This window comes from Pongo abelii, chromosome 13, assembly GCF_028885655.2.
Source record: "Pongo abelii isolate AG06213 chromosome 13, NHGRI_mPonAbe1-v2.0_pri, whole genome shotgun sequence".
Lineage (NCBI taxonomy): Eukaryota > Metazoa > Chordata > Mammalia > Primates > Hominidae > Pongo > Pongo abelii.
This window is the reverse complement of record NC_071998.2, coordinates 68,286,819-68,292,751: the sequence shown is the minus strand read 5'-3', so window position 1 is coordinate 68,292,751 and position 5,933 is coordinate 68,286,819. Positions and strand designations below refer to the sequence as shown.

Here is a 5,933-nt window from a genome sequence, read left to right as displayed (position 1 = left end):
TGCACACATCTGCACCAAATACCCATTTGAGAATGAGAACAGAGATAATAAACTTGCACCTATCTACATGCTAATTCATTCATTGTTTTTTGAAGGAGGTAATGTTCTATTTAGAAGTATACAAATTATTTCATGTCACCAGACTGTATCTTTAGAAAAGCCATTATTCAATCAACCATTTACTGAATACACTATGCATCCAAAATGGCAGAGGAAGAATTGTAACATTTTTTTAAAAAATGAAACATGTACTTTGGAGCATTTGCAGAGGAAAACCTACGGGTTCCCAGACAGGAAAAATGAATTAAAGATGAATCACTGAGTCATTTGGAAAGGTTATACTCTCCATTTGCCTGTGAAGAAAATAAAACAGTCAAAAGTTGAACTTGGCTCTCAGAAATCTCAGAAGTGTTAAGAAACAAAGCTCTCTGTCATCATAACTTGGCACAGGAATGCTAAAGTATTAGGGAAGGCATTTTGGGGTTAATGTTCTAATTAGATACATAGTTCTTATGTATTTTTCAGCACTTAACCCACTATGGATTAAGGTACTTATTCTTAAATAGAAAGCTTCCACCCACCTAAATTTAATCCAGTGTTTCCTCCAAGTTAAAGTATAGCCACTCTAGTGATCAACCCATACCTTCTTGCCCTTCTGGTTATTTCCAGTTCTTGGAGCCTCGTTCAAGTTATGGCCCGCGTGATGCTTCAGGGCAGGCAGCCCATGCTGCTGCTCTATCACTGGCAGTGCCATGAGGATTTCAGTACCACAGGGAAGCACATACTGGAATGCAGAACGTTACCTTTTTCGGGAAACCTGTATTTAAAATAAAATGAGGAATCTGAAGGCTATAATTTGGAAGTCTGAAATTTCTTACCCTTCTCTCCCAAGTATACTTAGCCCAGGACTTTGGATTCCTGGTACCAGTCTCTGGATAAAGTTGAGAGATGTAATGATTTATTGATAGTGGAAATTATCATATCAACCCTACTTTAATTATCTTAGTCTCAAACAGGCTAATGAAGGGTTGTCTGAAATAAAGCAGTTTTTGAATGGCCATCCCATTTTACTGTAAAAATTGAAGCTCTTGATCAGTCAAGTCTGACTTCTAGTTTTGATTAACACATGATTCAGTAAGAACTTTGATTATTCACCAGCTGCTGTAGCAGCTAACAACATATTGCTGTTCACCACGAGGCCTGGGGGAAAAAGAGAGATGGAGTCTGAGAACTAGAAGTGAAGGTTCTACTGGAGGCATCAGGGAAGGGAAAGAGGCAGTTCCCAACCCAGCCAGTATGGACCCCAAAGAAGAAGATGGTGAAGAGGGTACCATATGACTACTCTTCTCTTAATGAAGAGTCAGCTCTCAGAAACTAAAGTTTTGGGAGTGTTTTTTACAGTAGATTTTTTTTTTTCCTCATCGGAGTCACAAAGACTATCTAGAAATCATCTTCTCTTCAGAATTGCCACTAAAAATCTCAGCAGCATCCAAGTGAAAATTGTTAGGGTTCTCTTTTTAATGTATACATTTATATATATATATATATATATATATATATATATATATATAGTACAAGTAATGTAGCTCTTTGTAGACAAATCAGAAAATGCTGCAGCAAGTATCAATTTAAAAATTCTTGTGGCCAGGCACGGTGGCTCACCCCTGTAATCCCAGCACTTTGCAAGGCCGAGGTGGGTGGATCACCTGAGGTCAGGAGTTCGAGACCAGCCTGGCTAACATGGTGAAACCCCGATTCTACCCCATTTCTACTTGGGTTCTATTTCCCATTATGAGGCAGAAATAAAGTTGCTTCCCACCCAGAAAACGAATTATATATTTTGGATTGTTTGGGCACACAGATTTCATAACACAAAACTGAAAATATGTGAGCAACGACGTTTTAATTTAAAGATCTTGGCTGGGCGTGGTGGCTCATGCCTGTAATCCCAGCACTTTGGGAGGCAAGGTGGGCGGATCACCTGAGGTTGGGAGTTCACGACCAGCCTGACCAACGTGGAGAAACCCCATCTCTACTAAAAATGCAAAATTAGCTGGGCGTGGTGGTGCGTGCCTATAATCCCAGCTACTCGGAAGGCTGAGGCGGGAGAAACACTTGAACCCAGGAAGTGGAGGTTGCAGTGACCTGAGATCACACCATTGCACTCCAGCTTGGGCAACAAGAGCGAAACTCCTTCTCAAAAACAAAAAACAAAAAAAGATTAATGCCTGTAATCCCAGCACTTTGGAAGGCTGAGGTTGGTGGATCACCTGAGGTCAGGAGTTCAAGACCAGCCTGACCAACATGGTGAAACCCTGTCTCTACTAAAAATTAGCTGGGCGTGGTGGCGCATACCTGTAGTTCCAGCTACTCAGGAGGCAGAGGTTGCAGTGGTTGCAGTGAGCCGAGATCGCACCACTGCACTCCAGCCCAGGCAACAGAGCAAGACTCCGTCTCAAAAAAAAAAAAAAAAAAAAAAAAATTTAAATCACTCAGTATCTCACTGGGTATAATCACTCTTAATATTTTGCTGTATTTCTTTTAGGAATTTATGCACATAGATTTAAAAATAAAAGAGGTGTTTTACTATTTTACAATCTACTTTTTAGTTCCAGTATTCATTTTAGCATCTTTTCATGCCAATATATTTAGAAGTCATTTTGATTTTTTTTAGAATAATTTTATTCCCTTTTTGGAAAATGGTACACTGTTGTTTTTTTTAAAAATCAATCATATGATGAAACAGCATTTTTTTTTTAAATCTATTTATTTTTTGAGACAGAGTCTCACTCTGTCACCCAGGCTAGAGTGCAGTGGCATAATCTCGGCTCACTGCAACCTCCACCTCCCGGATTCAGGTGATTCTCCTGCTTCAGCCTCCCGAGTAGCTGGGATTACAGGTGAGCACAACCTCACCGGCTAATTTTTTTTATTTCTAGTAGAGACGGGCCCTCACCATGTTGGCCAGCCTGGTCTTGATCTCCTGACCTCAGGTGATCCGCCCGCCTCGGCCTCCCAAAGTGCTGAGATTACAGGCATGAGCCACCACGCCTGCCAGAAACAACTTTTAAAAGTCACTCAGAATTCCACTTCTGAGAAACAGCTGTCATCAGCATTAGGCTAATATCATTCTAGATGAATACAGAGAAAGACTGTTAACTTATGTCTTTCCATGTAAATATATATATGTTACTTAATTTTACTTGAACTAAGAAGTAGTAGAAAGAAATTCAGGAGACCCTGAAGAAAAGCCACTGAATTTCATATGTCCATTTATTCTCACAGGAAATTAATTCCTAAAAGTTTCTCCTACAGGATTATAGAGAACATCGTAATTTTGAAGTTATTTCTTTAAACTGTACATTTCAGCGGAAGACTCATTTATTTACTCACTGCCATGAAAGACAGAAAAATAGAAAACTTTTATGTCCTATCTCTCTTCCACCTGCCCTTCAGTATATGATGGTTATATTAATATTTTTACACTGTCAACTATTTAAACATAATTTTCACAATTTTAGTTGTATAGATATAGGATTTAATACTAATTTAAATGGATATAGTTTAATAGTAATAATTATCTGTGATATAAATATATGATAGTTTGGATACTACTAGATTCGGCAGATACAGGATTTACTACTATTCTTTTCTCCATTTTTAAACATCTTGTGGTTTTGTTTTTGTTGTTTTAAGAATGGTTGATGCCTTCATGCCTGTTGAGAATCTTTGCTGAGTTCCCTCCTTACTTGTACTCCAGTGTCTTCCAGCATTGGTAATTAGAAGACAAGGGGAAATAAGATTTTTCTTCCCTAGAACCTGGCTTGCTTTTATGCCTAGAGGTTTGGTGTATAATTTAAAAGAGGAAATAGGTTATTTCAAATAAAATAAGATTACCTAAACAGTGGTGTTTTTTCTGCTCTAAATAATCTTTTGCAAGCATATCTGCATTTTCAGACGTGAAAGTTCACTGCTAAGGAAAGAAATCCTGAAACTTTCTTGCTCCTGCTGGGCATTTGACCAAATAGCACAGTTAGGGAATACCTGAAAGGATATTGGATTTTCTTGGAATTGGAGGAGAGAGTTTGGACAGATCCAGGGGGGGCTTTTAATCATAGGGAGTTGGAAATAAGGGTATTTTGAGGAAAAAAAATTAGGAGAAGGCTTGCAGGCCTAATTTACTACACCCGATGACTTCCATCCAGTCCATGTCTTCAGTCATAGTTTCTCAAGTATACTTGTCTAGACTGGTTATTTTGGCCATAAGTTTAGTGCATATTCAGTGAATAGTGAATGTTCAAATTTCAGATTTTTTTTCTTTCTTCTTCGCTTTTCTCAATATCTTAAAATCATCTTACTAGAAAGCCTATTTTGCAGTCACTTTTGGAAACATTCCCACTATACCAATAACCTAGAATTGCTATCTTCAGCTTTTTAATACAAAATACACACACAAATAACTTCTGCTGTATCTCCATTATTGGTGTATCATTATGAGGTAGGCACTCTGGACCAGCCTTACTGGGTTAAATCTTGGCTCTGCAATTCCTAGGCAAGTTATTTATCAGTCCTCCTATGCCCCACTTCAGTTTTCTGAGCTATAAATGGGTCTAATAGTATTACCTACCTTATATGGGGGCTGTATAGATTAAATGCATACTCTGTGTTAACTGCTTAGAATGGTGCCTGCCTGGCACACAGTCCATGCTCAATCAAAGATAGTTATTTTTTTCTGTCTTTACTATATATGATTTTACATATATGATTTTATTCTACAAAAAATTTTTCTCTACTTGGTTCAAGATAGCCCTATGAAAGTTATATTCTTATCCAAGTATTTTTAAATCATTAGATTTAAAGTATTAGATTTCCTTTCCTCACTAGCCTTTCCCTTCTAATCTGAAGAGTTAGTAGCAGCTGCATAAATAGAAGGTCATTATTTTTTGTCTTGGTTGAAGTTTAGCCATTACTTAACAACTTGAAAAAGAAATAGCATCACCCCGAACAGTAGATCCCTTATCTAGTAGGGCCTTATCTGTGATTTCTCTCTCCATTATTTCAGTTACTCATGGTCAAACATGGTCCAAACATATTAAATGGAGAAATCCAGAAATAAACGGTTTATAAGTTTTAAATTGCATGCTGTTCTGTGTATTGTGATAAAATCTTGCCCTATCCCACCTCACCCTGCCCAGGGTGTGAATCAGCCCTTTTCCTAGTGTGTCCATGCTGCTCAGTTATGTATGTATAGGAAAAAATGTATACTAGGATTCAGTACTGTCTGTGGTTTCAGGCATCCACTGGGGGCCTTGGAATGCATCTCCCTCAGGTAAGGAGGGAAGTACTGTAATATGTTGTGCTGATCAAAAGTTGAAAACTCAATCAGTATGATGACTGCCCTTGGCTATGTAGTTCTCTTGAAACTCATTGAATTCAGAGACCTGAAAGTAGATCTTCACTATTTTCCTTTCCATAAATTTTTTTAAAAGACAGATTGGGAGTGGAGCATAGGGTTTTGTCTCTTTGGAGAACTGTTCTTACTGCCATGTACACAGGAAGAAAGTTCTTGATAGTCTCATGGAAATGTCAGAAGTCACTACCTTTCTGGTACCTACAGGCAGCCCTTGCTCCCACCAGCATCCAGGCTGGTAATCTGATTGTTTCAGGACATTTTAAACAACTGCAGGCAAGGCTTTGTCCTCAAGTAAGGCTTGCAGTTCCTTCTAAAATCAACCAGGTTTATAGAATATGATACATTAAATTTGGCTAATTACGTAGAACTCTGAAGTATTCTGTTAAAAAAAAGAAAGAATAGTATATTTGAAAGAACAGTCCCCAATTTTAAGAATTCTTTAACAAAAACCATTCAAGCCATAGAATCTCAATTCAGGTTGGCCTAAAGATATAAAATCATATCTGCTCAAGACTCACAA

General features: G+C 38.0%; 1 protein-coding gene across 2 annotated transcripts in view; it reads left to right on the top strand.

Moving 5' to 3' along the window:
- Positions 1-5,933, top strand: part of GNAQ (G protein subunit alpha q) — a 308,682-nt gene that overhangs the window by 191,129 nt on the left and 111,620 nt on the right. The window lies entirely within an intron of this gene.